Raw genomic sequence first — 14,345 nt, forward strand, 5'->3', positions numbered from 1 at the left:
GAAGGGGTTAGGGTAGATGGAGGATTCAGAGTGGGGGTGTGGCTACCAGACAGACCCCTCCCCTACCCCCCCTATACATATATATATAAATATAAAAATTTCAGGCGCAGCAGTAGAAAATTTGATGCTACCAAGGAGTAAAAATTTTTATTTTTACTTTGATGCTCCCAGGGAGTAGAAATTTTTATTTTTAAAGTTGTTTTTCTTTTTTTTTACTTCCTCGGAGCACGGTATTTTCTACTCCTGCTTTTTTATTCTAAGTACAGAAAGGGGAAAAAGAGAAAGAGGAGGAGAGAGTGAGAAGAAGAGGAGAGAGTGATAAGAAGAGGAGAGACAAGAAGAAAAGTAGAGAGGAGGAAGATGAGAGCGAGAAAAGGAAAAAGAGAGAGGAGGAAGACGAGAGAGTGAGAAGAAAAAGAGGAGAGAGGAGGAAGAGGAGTGAGAAGAAAGGGAGAGAGATGAAGAAGAGTGTGAGAAGGAGAGAGCAAGAAGAGGAAAGCGTGAGAGGAAGAAGAGAGTGTGAGAAGGAAAGGAGAGAGTGACAAGAGGAAGAGAGAGGAGGAAGAGGAGTAAGTGAGAGGAAGAAGAGGAGAGGGAGAGGAGGAAGAGGAGAGAGAGAAGAAGAATAGGAGAGAGGAGGAAAAGCAGCGAGTGAGAAGGAGAGAGGAGGAAGAGCAGCAAGTGCGAAGAAGTGGTGGAGAGAAGAGGAAGAGGAAAGAGTGAGAAGGAAAGGAGAGAGTGAGATGAAGAAGAGAGTGTGAGAAGAAGAGGACAGTGAGAAGAGGAGAGAGTGAGAAGGAGAGAGGAGAAAGAGGAGAGAGGAGAAAGAGAGAAGAAAAGGAGAGAGAGATGAAGCGAGTGTGAGAAGAGAGGAGAGAGTGACAAGAGGAAGAGAGGAGGAAGAGGAGTAAGTGAGAGGAAGAAAAGGAGAGAGAGAAGAGGAAGATGAGAGAGAGGAGAGTGAGAAGAAGAGAGAGGAGGAAGAGGAGAGAGTGAGGAGAAAAGGAGAGAGAGATGAAGAAGAGAGTGAGAAGACGAGGAGAGAGGAGGAAGACGAGGAGAGAGGAGGAAGACGAGGAGAGAGGAGGAAGAGGAGAAAGTGAGAAGAAGGAGAGAGTGAGAACAAGAAGAGGAGAGAGGAGGAAGAAGAAGAGAGGAGGAAGAGGAGAAAGTGAGAAAAGGAGAGAGGAGGAAGAGGAGAAAGTGAGAAAAGGAGAGAGGAGGAAGAAGAGCGAGTGAGAAGAAAAGGAGAGAAGAGGAAAAGGAGAGAGTGAGAAGAAAAAGAGTGTGAGAAGTGGAGAGAGTGAGGAAGAAGAAGAGAGAGGAAGAGGAGAAAGTGAGAAGAAGAGGAGAAAGTGAGAAGAAGAGGAGAAAGGAGGAAGAGGACAGAGTGAGAAGAAAAGGAGAGAGTGAGATGAAGAAGAGGAGAGGGTGAGAAGAATAAGAGGAGAGAGTGAGAGGAAGAAGAGGAGAGAGGAGGAAGAGGAGAGAGTGAGGAGAAAAGGAGAGAGAGATGAAGAAGAGAGTGTGAGGAGTGTGAGAAGAGAGCGTGAGAAGAGGAGAGAGTGAGAAGAAGAGGAGAGAGTGAGAAGAAGAGGAGAGAGTGAGAAGAAGAGGAGAGAGGAAGAAGAAGAGAGGAGGAAGAGGAGAAAGTGAGAAGAGGAGAGAGGAGGAAGAGGAGCGAGTGAGAAGGAGAGAGTGAGATGAAGAAAAGGAGAGTGTGAGAAGAAGAGGAGAGAGTGAGATGAAGAAGAGGAGAGGGAGAGGAGAGAGTAAGAAGAAGAGGAGAGAGTCAGAGCAAGAAGAAAGAGGAGGAAGAGGAGAAAGTGAGAAGGAGAGAGATGAAGACAGTGTGAGAAGAAGAGGAGAGAGCGAGAAGAAGAAAAGGAGAGAGGAGGAAGACGAGAGAATGAGAAGAAGAGGAGAGTGTGAGAAGAAGAGGAGAGTGAGAAGAAGAAGAGGAGAGAGTGAGAGGAGAGCAAGAAGAAAGAGCGAGAAAAAGAAAAGGAAGAGAAGAGAGTAAGAAGAAAACAGAGCAAGAAAAATAAGAGTCAGTGATAAAAAGAAAAACCAAAAAAGTCAGATTGGAAAGAGAAAGGCAAAAGAAAGGAGGGGTAAAGAGAAAAAGAGTGAAAGACAAAGAGAAAAGGAAGCACTTGAAATGAAAGAGAAAAGGAAATAGACAAGAAAAAGAAGAAATAGAGCTGAAAACCTACAGGAAAACAAATGGAGAGACTGAACACAAGGTAGGGTTCAAGAGAGAAAGAAATAGAGAGTTAGAAACACAAAAAATTAAAGATGGACAGAAAAGGAAAAAGGGTTAGAGACAAAGAAAATGATAGCAAGTGTTAGAAAGACAAAGGCTGACAAAGAGAAAAAAAAAAGAAAACATAGTGAAACCTAGATTGAAAGAGACAGACAAAGAGACATGGGGAAATACATGTAGAGGAATGGAAGAAAATAGACAGGGTGAGAAGGAAATAGGGTTAGAGAAACATAGAGATGTGTTAGAAATGGAAACAAAGGAAAACACAGCCAGAGACAAAGAGTTACACATGGAAGGATAAAGTGAGGAATAGACTAAAGAGGAAAGTAAGAGGCAAAGGGAGAAAAAGGGTGAAAATGATACGACTCAACCACACCAAAGAAAGACAGGAGATGAATGGTGGGCGGGGCAGAGGGTAAGAGGTATCATTATTAGGGCTGATTAATCTTTATTCCGTTAATTTAAACTTCAGCAATACACAGGGAAACAACGTATACAAATGCAAGTACAGAGACAAATAAAACAAAGAATACATCATACCTAGGCACACAAGTACAAGTCCAATTTACATACAGCAAAATACATCAAAAGACAGGAACAACTGCAAAGACAGAACAATATAATGTATTACAAGCCAAATACATATTGACACAATATAACCGTGTCTCCATTTCAGAAAAGTCCACAACGCTTTTATTGTTATGACGCACCTGGAACAAAAACGGCGCAAAACGCTCCGCCGACGTGCACGCCCCCTTCGCGTTACGCACAAACTCACATTCACGGCAACTCGCTCCGGAGACTCCCAAAAAATCCTCCTGCCTGATGAAAACCCCCCCTGAAAGGCAAAGGCCATACACACAAGGTTGGAACTGCTCCACACACACACACACACACAGCTGCAGACACAAGCACACACAAACTCTCACAGACAGACACAGACAGTCACACTCTCACACATTCTTCTGCTGACACGCTGGCTGCCACCCTTACGTGAAACGCTGCACTGAAGAATATGTTTAAACGCTTCTTCTGACCGCAGGACCTCCATGTCAAATGGTAGATTCCAGGAAATTCTGTAGGGACCCGGGGACCTACGAGACAAGGGGAGGCGGTCAGTGACTGACTATCTGAGAGCTAGGAGCTATACCAACTCTGGGCCCATCAGGGTTGTACCCCAAACCCCGTAGAGAACAGATGAACGGCAAAGCTTTATAACTGCTCTACCTGAGCGTGACTACGTGCCCGGGCAAGGCAGCTCTGATCATAATTGCCACAACAGAGGTGCATACAACATAAGGCAACGTAGGTACATACAGTGTAAGCACAAACAACATAAGGCAACGTAGGTACATACAGTATAAGCACAAACAACATAAAGCAACGTAGGTACATACAGTATAAGCACAAACAACATAAGCCAACATAGGTAGGCGCAACATACGCACATACAATAGAAGCCGACACAGGTAGGTGCAACATAAGTGCATACAACGTCAGCCGACAGAGATACAAGATAAGTGAGGACTTGATATAATTCTCCAGAAGACTAATTTTTGAGCCCTATATCCTTTGAGAAGGCAGATGCTACGGAACTACTGTGGTCAGGTGATGAAGGGCTAATAAGATCCGTACGGAAGTCCAAGAGAAGGGCTACCAAAACTGAGAATGAAGATGGATGAGAACATCTTGTGTACATCGTCCGGTCCCAAAAAGTAAATAAGTAAAGATGCCAGAATAATTGATATCCAGGAAGGTACGTGAGCAAAATACGGCCGATACGGCACAAAATGATGTTGCTAAAGCATGGAGATGTAACAAAGGCCTAAGACACAGACAACGTGACACGGACACAGACAACGTGACACGGACACAGACAACGTGACACAGACACAGACAACGTGACACAGACACAGACAACGTGACACAGACACAAGTGGAAACTGCCTGGCAATTTCACCTTATGGACCCAAGATTCCTCGCCCAAGATGAGCCATGGGCTGATGATGCCAAAGAAAAGAAAGCCCTAGGGCAGTAGCACTTGATGATGACATGCAACTCCTTTCAAGATGTTAGTGCCAAAGCACTTAAGAGAAAGCCTAAGAAGCTCAGTAGGCCTAGAGAAGGAAGAAATGACTACAGGGTGACTGTAGCTATAGCTCCAGACATGAAGGCGGGCTCCTATGGTGAAAAGATCCACGACAACGTCGAGAGTCAAAGAAGGCCGCCGATGCGAACGTCACGAGAACGCGGAGAGGGATCGGAACTGCCCTGCCCGGCGAAGACTCTGGGGGGGCTGAGGAGAAACCCTCTCCCTCCCGAGGGGCCCGTCCCACTATGGGCCTCTTCTCCAAGCTAACATCAAATAGCCTCCTGTGATAGTGAAGGTTTTTCCCCCATCTCCCACCTACTGGCCCCAGCACTTAGCTTTTGCAAGACAACCGGATGGAATCCCATGTCAGTTGGATGTGAACAGCGAGACGTTCTGTACATCCGCTTCGGTGCTGCCGTTTCCAAACTTCAGCTACGCTCCTCCTCAGGGTACCTAAGACAAAACAGAAAATGCAACTAGTGCCCACGGAAAGAGGAATCCCTGAAACTCCGACACACCGCTGCCCCAGCCCACCTGAAGTCTCAATTTGACTCCACAGGCTGCCTGGAGGATACCTGAAAAACAAAAAGGTACACACTTAGCATGCTGCTGCATAAGGGCCACCTGTGAGTCACCGTGCCAAAATGCCAACTCTCCCGCTCGCCTCTGTTCCTTCACACAGCTAGGGCAGCGACAGCACCTGCAAAAAAAACAAAGCAAAAAAACCCACACTGAGATTCTGTGAAAACAACATCCCCCTGCCCTGAAAAGCACACCCACCCAGACCTTACGCTTGCACCCACCTGGCCTTCGACATCCGGACCAGAGATATCTTGCAAGATGACTGACTAAAATAAAACAAAGTAACTAAGAGTGGATGCTTAGAATTGCACCAGAAATGGAGACATGAGCCAGAACAACTCCTTCTGTCCACTGCTCACTTGGCACACAGTGCCTTGACTGCTGCTAACTACCGGGACCTCCTAAAAATAAAGGCAAAGAACACTGCTGTAACATGGTCACCATTCAGGCTGCCCCTGCAAATGCAAACAATGACTGACCTGATCATGGGAAAATCCTCACGCAAGAATGGGGCCCTCTGCCACTGACCTGAACTGTCTGCACCTGAAAGGAAGTTAGGACTAGTGTCAGACGGCTGCAGGACAACTTCACAGCACCAAACATGTTATGTCAATCTCCCCATACAATCTAGAGCCCAACTACACCCTGCATTAACAATTTCACGTCCCCAGGACTTGTGCTATTACAGGCTATGCAGCAGGGCAGAGCAGCTGTGGGAAAAATACGTGCAGACACCCGTGACACAGGACAGGGAGAGAGAGCTTTTGAGGAGAAGAAAGGACCGAGAGACCCAAAGAACACAGAGTACACCAGAGACAAGTGACAAGACACACACCAGAACTGCTCTGCCCTGAGCACCTCAGCACTGTGATCAAAACAGACACTTTCCCTTTAGCTGGCCTAAGGGGACACTTCTTGCACATGCCCACCCCCAAAGCTGATCCTAAAGGCCCTCCCAGCACCCTGCTTTCACCACCTCTGTGGGCCTTAGCCCTCCACTTATCTCTCTGGCATCTGGGGATGAGAATCCACGTCGCCTGGCAATGGAGGCTGCCTCGCCTGCGGGGAATGTCCTATGGTCACCGGGCTGTGGTCCCGTGCTCAGCTACAATCGAGAACCCCAAACATCACTGCATGATCTTGGTGCACAATGGACAAAACCCAGCAATTCTGCTACTCACCATTCTCCTGAGAATGCTCGGGCCACACACTTTGGCCAGGCTCAGAGGCTGCCACCGTCATCGCAGGGTCTGCCTGGGTTAAGAAGAGACAAAGAGACTCAGCATTGCTGAAACACGAGTGGACCTTGGCTCCCCCTCCCTACCTCGGTGACTCACCACAACTTCTCAGCCATTGCCAAAGGCAACCCTGATGCAATCTTGAAATACAGAATTTCAAGGCTTCATCTCAGAGTCCTGCAACACCTTCCAGAGGGCTCACAAGCACGGAAATCCAGGCCATCAGCTGTTGGTGACAGGGGCTTGGCATACTCTGAGTGGATTCCCTAAAGCACACAAACAACAATGGATGCTTACAATTGCACCAAATCTTGAAACCTGAGCAAGAACAACTGCTTCTGTCCACTGCTCACCTGGCACACAGGGCCTTGACTGCTGCTAACTGTCGGGACCTCCTAAAAATAAAGGCAAAGAACACTGCTGTAACACGGTCACCATTCAGGCTGCCCCTGCAAATGCAAACAATGACTGACCTGATCATAGCAACACCCTCACCCCAGGACTGGGGCTCCCTGCCACTGATCTGAACTGTCTTCGTCTGAAAGGAAGTTAGGACTAGTGTCAAACAGCTGCAGGACAACTTAACAGCACCAAACATGTTATGTCAATCTCCCCATAAAATCTAGAGCCCAACTAAACCCTGCACTGCCAATTTCAAGTCCCCAGGACTTGTGTTGTTACAGGCTATGCAGCAGGGCAGAGCAGCTGTGGGAAAAATACGTGCAGACACCTGTGACACAGGACAGGGAGAGAGAGCTTTTGAGTAGAAGAAAGGACCGAGAGATCCAAAGAACACAGAGTGCACCAGAGACAAGTGACAGGACACACACCAAAACTGCTCTGCCCTGAGCACCTCAGCACTGTGATCAAAACAGACACTTTCCCTTTAGCTGGCCTAAGGGGACACTTCTTGGACATCCCCATCTCCAAAACTGACTCAAAAACCCCTCCTGGGGAGTCCCAACCCGGCACCTCTCTTCCATCCCCTCTGTGGGCTGTAGCTCTCACCTTATCTTGCACATATCTGGGGATTCAAATCCCCATCAGGTGCAGAACGAGGCCTCCTGCCTGTCTGGGAAGTTCCAGTTGTCACCAGGCTGTTATCTCTTGCTCTGCCAAGAGAAAGAAAACCAAACGTCAGCGCACTACCTTAACAGCACATGGGCCAGAACCTGACAATTCTGCTACTCACCGTCTCCCAAGAAGTCTTGGGCCACACACCTCAGGCGCGCTTGGATTCTGACACCGTCATCTCAAGGCACACCTAGGTTAAGGGCAGACAAGGTGACATGGCATTGCTGCAACTTGAGGGTACCCTCGCTCCTCTTCCCTGCCTCACCACAACTCCTTGCCCATTCCTGTGGGTTACCAGGAGGGGTCCTTGAAATGCAAAATTGGAAAGCTCTGTCACAGGGTCCTGTAATGCTTCTGGCAAGACCACACGTGCATGAAAACTGGTCCATCAGCCAGTTGGAGACAGTGGTATAAGTACTCTGAGTGGATTCCCTAAAGCACACAAACAACAGTGGATGCTTACAGTTCCACCAAAAACCAAAAGCTGAGCAAAAACAACTGCTTTGGTCCACTTTGACTGCTGCTATCTGTCTGGAGCTCCTAAAAATAAAGGCAAAGAACACTGCTGTAACATGGTCACCATTCAGGCTACCCCTGCAAATGCAAACAATGACTGACCTGATCATAGCAACACCCTCACCCCAGGACTGGGGCCCTCTGCCACTGACCTGAACTGTCTGCACCTGAAAGGAAGTTAGGACTAGTGTCAGACGGCTGCAGGACAACTTCACAGCACCAAACATGTTATGTCAATCTCCCCATACAATCTAGAGCCCAACTACACCCTGCATTAACAATTTCACGTCCCCAGGACTTGTGCTATTACAGGCTATGCAGCAGGGCAGAGCAGCTGTGGGAAAAATACGTGCAGACACCTGTGACACAGGACAGGGAGAGAGAGCTTTTGAGGAGAAGAAAGGACCGAGAGACCCAAAGAACACAGAGTGCACCAGAGACAAGTGACAAGACACACACCAGAACTGCTCTGCCCTGAGCACCTCAGCACTGTGATCAAAACAGACACTTTCCCTTTAGCTGGCCTAAGGGGACACTTCTTGCACATGCCCACCCCCAAAGCTGATCCTAAAGGCCCTCCCAGCACCCTGCTTTCACCACCTCTGCGGGCCTTAGCCCTCCACTTATCTCTCTGGCATCTGGGGATGAGAATCCACGTCGCCTGGCAATGGAGGCTGCCTCGCCTGCGGGGAATGTCCTATGGTCACCGGGCTGTGGTCCCGTGCTCAGCTACAATCGAGAACACCAAACATCACTGCATGATCTTAGCTGCACAATGGACAAAACCCAGCAATTCTGCTACTCACCATTCTCCTGAGAATGCTCGGGCCACACACTTTGGCCAGGCTCAGAGGCTGCCACCGTCATCGCAGGGTCTGCCTGGGTTAAGAAGAGACAAAGAGACTCAGCATTGCTGAAACACGAGTGGACCTTGGCTCCCCCTCCCTACCTCGGCGACTCACCACAACTCCTCAGCCATTGCCAAAGGCAACCCTGATGCAATCTTGAAATACAGAATTTCAAGGCTTCATCTCAGAGTCCTGCAATACCTTCCAGAGGGCTCACAAGCACGGAAATCCAGGCCATCAGCTGTTGGTGACAGGGGCTTGGCATACTCTGAGTGGATTCCCTAAAGCACACAAACAACAATGGATGCTTACAATTGCACCAAATCTTGAAACCTGAGCAAGAACAACTGCTTCTGTCCACTGCTCACCTGGCACACAGGGCCTTGACTGCTGCTAACTGTCGGGACCTCCTAAAAATAAAGGCAAAGAACACTGCTGTAACACGGTCACCATTCAGGCTGCCCCTGCAAATGCAAACAATGACTGACCTGATCATAGCAACACCCTCACCCCAGGACTGGGGCTCCCTGCCACTGATCTGAACTGTCTTCGTCTGAAAGGAAGTTAGGACTAGTGTCAAACAGCTGCAGGACAACTTAACAGCACCAAACATGTTATGTCAATCTCCCCATAAAATCTAGAGCCCAACTAAACCTTGCACTGCCAATTTCAAGTCCCCAGGACTTGTGTTGTTACAGGCTATGCAGCAGGGCAGAGCAGCTGTGGGAAAAATACGTGCAGACACCTGTGACACAGGACAGGGAGAGAGAGCTTTTGAGTAGAAGAAAGGACCGAGAGATCCAAAGAACACAGAGTGCACCAGAGACAAGTGACAGGACACACACCAAAACTGCTCTGCCCTGAGCACCTCAGCACTGTGATCAAAACAGACACTTTCCCTTTAGCTGGCCTAAGGGGACACTTCTTGGACATCCCCATCTCCAAAACTGACTCAAAAACCCCTCCTGGGGAGTCCCAACCCGGCACCTCTCTTCCATCCCCTCTGTGGGCTGTAGCTCTCACCTTATCTTGCACATATTTGGGGATGCAAATCCCCATCAGGTGCAGAACGAGGCCTCCTGCCTGTCTGGGAAGTTCCAGTTGTCACCAGGCTGTTATCTCTTGCTCTGCCAAGAGAAAGAAAACCAAACGTCAGCGCACTACCTTAACAGCACATGGGCCAGAACCTGACAATTCTGCTACTCACCGTCTCCCAAGAAGTCTTGGGCCACACACCTCAGGCGCGCTTGGATTCTGACACCGTCATCTCAAGGCACACCTAGGTTAAGGGCAGACAAGGTGACATGGCATTGCTGCAACTTGAGGGTACCCTTGCTCCTCTTCCCTGCCTCACCACAACTCCTTGCCCATTCCTGTGGGTTACCAGGAGGGGTCCTTGAAATGCAAAATTGGAAAGCTCTGTCACAGGGTCCTGTAATGCTTCTGGCAAGACCACACGTGCATGAAAACTGGTCCATCAGCCAGTTGGAGACAGTGGTATAAGTACTCTGAGTGGATTCCCTAAAGCACACAAACAACAGTGGATGCTTACAGTTCCACCAAAAACCAAAAGCTGAGCAAAAACAACTGCTTTGGTCCACTTTGACTGCTGCTATCTGTCTGGAGCTCCTAAAAATAAAGGCAAAGAACACTGCTGTAACATGGTCACCATTCAGGCTGCCCCTGCAAATGCAAACAATGACTGACCTGATCATGGGAAAATCCTCACGCAAGAATGGGGCCCTCTGCCACTGACCTGAACTGTCTGCACCTGAAAGGAAGTTAGGACTAGTGTCAGACGGCTGCAGGACAACTTCACAGCACCAAACATGTTATGTCAATCTCCCCATACAATCTAGAGCCCAACTACACCCTGCATTAACAATTTCACGTCCCCAGGACTTGTGCTATTACAGGCTATGCAGCAGGGCAGAGCAGCTGTGGGAAAAATACGTGCAGACACCCGTGACACAGGACAGGGAGAGAGAGCTTTTGAGGAGAAGAAAGGACCGAGAGACCCAAAGAACACAGAGTGCACCAGAGACAAGTGACAAGACACACACCAGAACTGCTCTGCCCTGAGCACCTCAGCACTGTGATCAAAACAGACACTTTCCCTTTAGCTGGCCTAAGGGGACACTTCTTGCACATGCCCACCCCCAAAGCTGATCCTAAAGGCCCTCCCAGCACCCTGCTTTCACCACCTCTGCGGGCCTTAGCCCTCCACTTATCTCTCTGGCATCTGGGGATGAGAATCCACGTCGCCTGGCAATGGAGGCTGCCTCGCCTGCGGGGAATGTCCTATGGTCACCGGGCTGTGGTCCCGTGCTCAGCTACAATCGAGAACACCAAACATCACTGCATGATCTTAGCTGCACAATGGACAAAACCCAGCAATTCTGCTACTCACCATTCTCCTGAGAATGCTCGGGCCACACACTTTGGCCAGGCTCAGAGGCTGCCACCGTCATCGCAGGGTCTGCCTGGGTTAAGAAGAGACAAAGAGACTCAGCATTGCTGAAACACGAGTGGACCTTGGCTCCCCCTCCCTACCTCGGCGACTCACCACAACTCCTCAGCCATTGCCAAAGGCAACCCTGATGCAATCTTGAAATACAGAATTTCAAGGCTTCATCTCAGAGTCCTGCAACACCTTCCAGAGGGCTCACAAGCACGGAAATCCAGGCCATCAGCTGTTGGTGACAGGGGCTTGGCATACTCTGAGTGGATTCCCTAAAGCACACAAACAACAATGGATGCTTACAATTGCACCAAATCTTGAAACCTGAGCAAGAACAACTGCTTCTGTCCACTGCTCACCTGGCACACAGGGCCTTGACTGCTGCTAACTGTCGGGACCTCCTAAAAATAAAGGCAAAGAACACTGCTGTAACACGGTCACCATTCAGGCTGCCCCTGCAAATGCAAACAATGACTGACCTGATCATAGCAACACCCTCACCCCAGGACTGGGGCTCCCTGCCACTGATCTGAACTGTCTTCGTCTGAAAGGAAGTTAGGACTAGTGTCAAACAGCTGCAGGACAACTTAACAGCACCAAACATGTTATGTCAATCTCCCCATAAAATCTAGAGCCCAACTAAACCTTGCACTGCCAATTTCAAGTCCCCAGGACTTGTGTTGTTACAGGCTATGCAGCAGGGCAGAGCAGCTGTGGGAAAAATACGTGCAGACACCTGTGACACAGGACAGGGAGAGAGAGCTTTTGAGTAGAAGAAAGGACCGAGAGATCCAAAGAACACAGAGTGCACCAGAGACAAGTGACAGGACACACACCAAAACTGCTCTGCCCTGAGCACCTCAGCACTGTGATCAAAACAGACACTTTCCCTTTAGCTGGCCTAAGGGGACACTTCTTGGACATCCCCATCTCCAAAACTGACTCAAAAACCCCTCCTGGGGAGTCCCAACCCGGCACCTCTCTTCCATCCCCTCTGTGGGCTGTAGCTCTCACCTTATCTTGCACATATTTGGGGATGCAAATCCCCATCAGGTGCAGAACGAGGCCTCCTGCCTGTCTGGGAAGTTCCAGTTGTCACCAGGCTGTTATCTCTTGCTCTGCCAAGAGAAAGAAAACCAAACGTCAGCGCACTACCTTAACAGCACATGGGCCAGAACCTGACAATTCTGCTACTCACCGTCTCCCAAGAAGTCTTGGGCCACACACCTCAGGCGCGCTTGGATTCTGACACCGTCATCTCAAGGCACACCTAGGTTAAGGGCAGACAAGGTGACTTGGCATTGCTGCAACTTGAGGGTACCCTCGCTCCTCTTCCCTGCCTCACCACAACTCCTTGCCCATTCCTGTGGGTTACCAGGAGGGGTCCTTGAAATGCAAAATTGGAAAGCTCTGTCACAGGGTCCTGTAATGCTTCTGGCAAGACCACACGTGCATGAAAACTGGTCCATCAGCCAGTTGGAGACAGTGGTATAAGTACTCTGAGTGGATTCCCTAAAGCACACAAACAACAGTGGATGCTTACAGTTCCACCAAAAACCAAAAGCTGAGCAAAAACAACTGCTTTGGTCCACTTTGACTGCTGCTATCTGTCTGGAGCTCCTAAAAATAAAGGCAAAGAACACTGCTGTAACATGGTCACCATTCAGGCTGCCCCTGCAAATGCAAACAATGACTGACCTGATCATGGGAAAATCCTCACGCAAGAATGGGGCCCTCTGCCACTGACCTGAACTGTCTGCACCTGAAAGGAAGTTAGGACTAGTGTCAGACGGCTGCAGGACAACTTCACAGCACCAAACATGTTATGTCAATCTCCCCATACAATCTAGAGCCCAACTACACCCTGCATTAACAATTTCACGTCCCCAGGACTTGTGCTATTACAGGCTATGCAGCAGGGCAGAGCAGCTGTGGGAAAAATACGTGCAGACACCCGTGACACAGGACAGGGAGAGAGAGCTTTTGAGGAGAAGAAAGGACCGAGAGACCCAAAGAACACAGAGTGCACCAGAGACAAGTGACAAGACACACACCAGAACTGCTCTGCCCTGAGCACCTCAGCACTGTGATCAAAACAGACACTTTCCCTTTAGCTGGCCTAAGGGGACACTTCTTGCACATGCCCACCCCCAAAGCTGATCCTAAAGGCCCTCCCAGCACCCTGCTTTCACCACCTCTGCGGGCCTTAGCCCTCCACTTATCTCTCTGGCATCTGGGGATGAGAATCCACGTCGCCTGGCAATGGAGGCTGCCTCGCCTGCGGGGAATGTCCTATGGTCACCGGGCTGTGGTCCCGTGCTCAGCTACAATCGAGAACACCAAACATCACTGCATGATCTTAGCTGCACAATGGACAAAACCCAGCAATTCTGCTACTCACCATTCTCCTGAGAATGCTCGGGCCACACACTTTGGCCAGGCTCAGAGGCTGCCACCGTCATCGCAGGGTCTGCCTGGGTTAAGAAGAGACAAAGAGACTCAGCATTGCTGAAACACGAGTGGACCTTGGCTCCCCCTCCCTACCTCGGCGACTCACCACAACTCCTCAGCCATTGCCAAAGGCAACCCTGATGCAATCTTGAAATACAGAATTTCAAGGCTTCATCTCAGAGTCCTGCAACACCTTCCAGAGGGCTCACAAGCACGGAAATCCAGGCCATCAGCTGTTGGTGACAGGGGCTTGGCATACTCTGAGTGGATTCCCTAAAGCACACAAACAACAATGGATGCTTACAATTGCACCAAATCTTGAAACCTGAGCAAGAACAACTGCTTCTGTCCACTGCTCACCTGGCACACAGGGCCTTGACTGCTGCTAACTGTCGGGACCTCCTAAAAATAAAGGCAAAGAACACTGCTGTAACACGGTCACCATTCAGGCTGCCCCTGCAAATGCAAACAATGACTGACCTGATCATAGCAACACCCTCACCCCAGGACTGGGGCTCCCTGCCACTGATCTGAACTGTCTTCGTCTGAAAGGAAGTTAGGACTAGTGTCAAACAGCTGCAGGACAACTTAACAGCACCAAACATGTTATGTCAATCTCCCCATAAAATCTAGAGCCCAACTAAACCTTGCACTGCCAATTTCAAGTCCCCAGGACTTGTGTTGTTACAGGCTATGCAGCAGGGCAGAGCAGCTGTGGGAAAAATACGTGCAGACACCTGTGACACAGGACAGGGAGAGAGAGCTTTTGAGTAGAAGAAAGGACCGAGAGATCCAAAGAACACAGAGTGCACCAGAG

Source organism: Lonchura striata, chromosome 5 (genome assembly GCF_050655825.1).
Source record: "Lonchura striata isolate lonStrDom1 chromosome 5, ASM5065582v1, whole genome shotgun sequence".
In the NCBI taxonomy this organism is placed as follows: domain Eukaryota; kingdom Metazoa; phylum Chordata; class Aves; order Passeriformes; family Estrildidae; genus Lonchura; species Lonchura striata.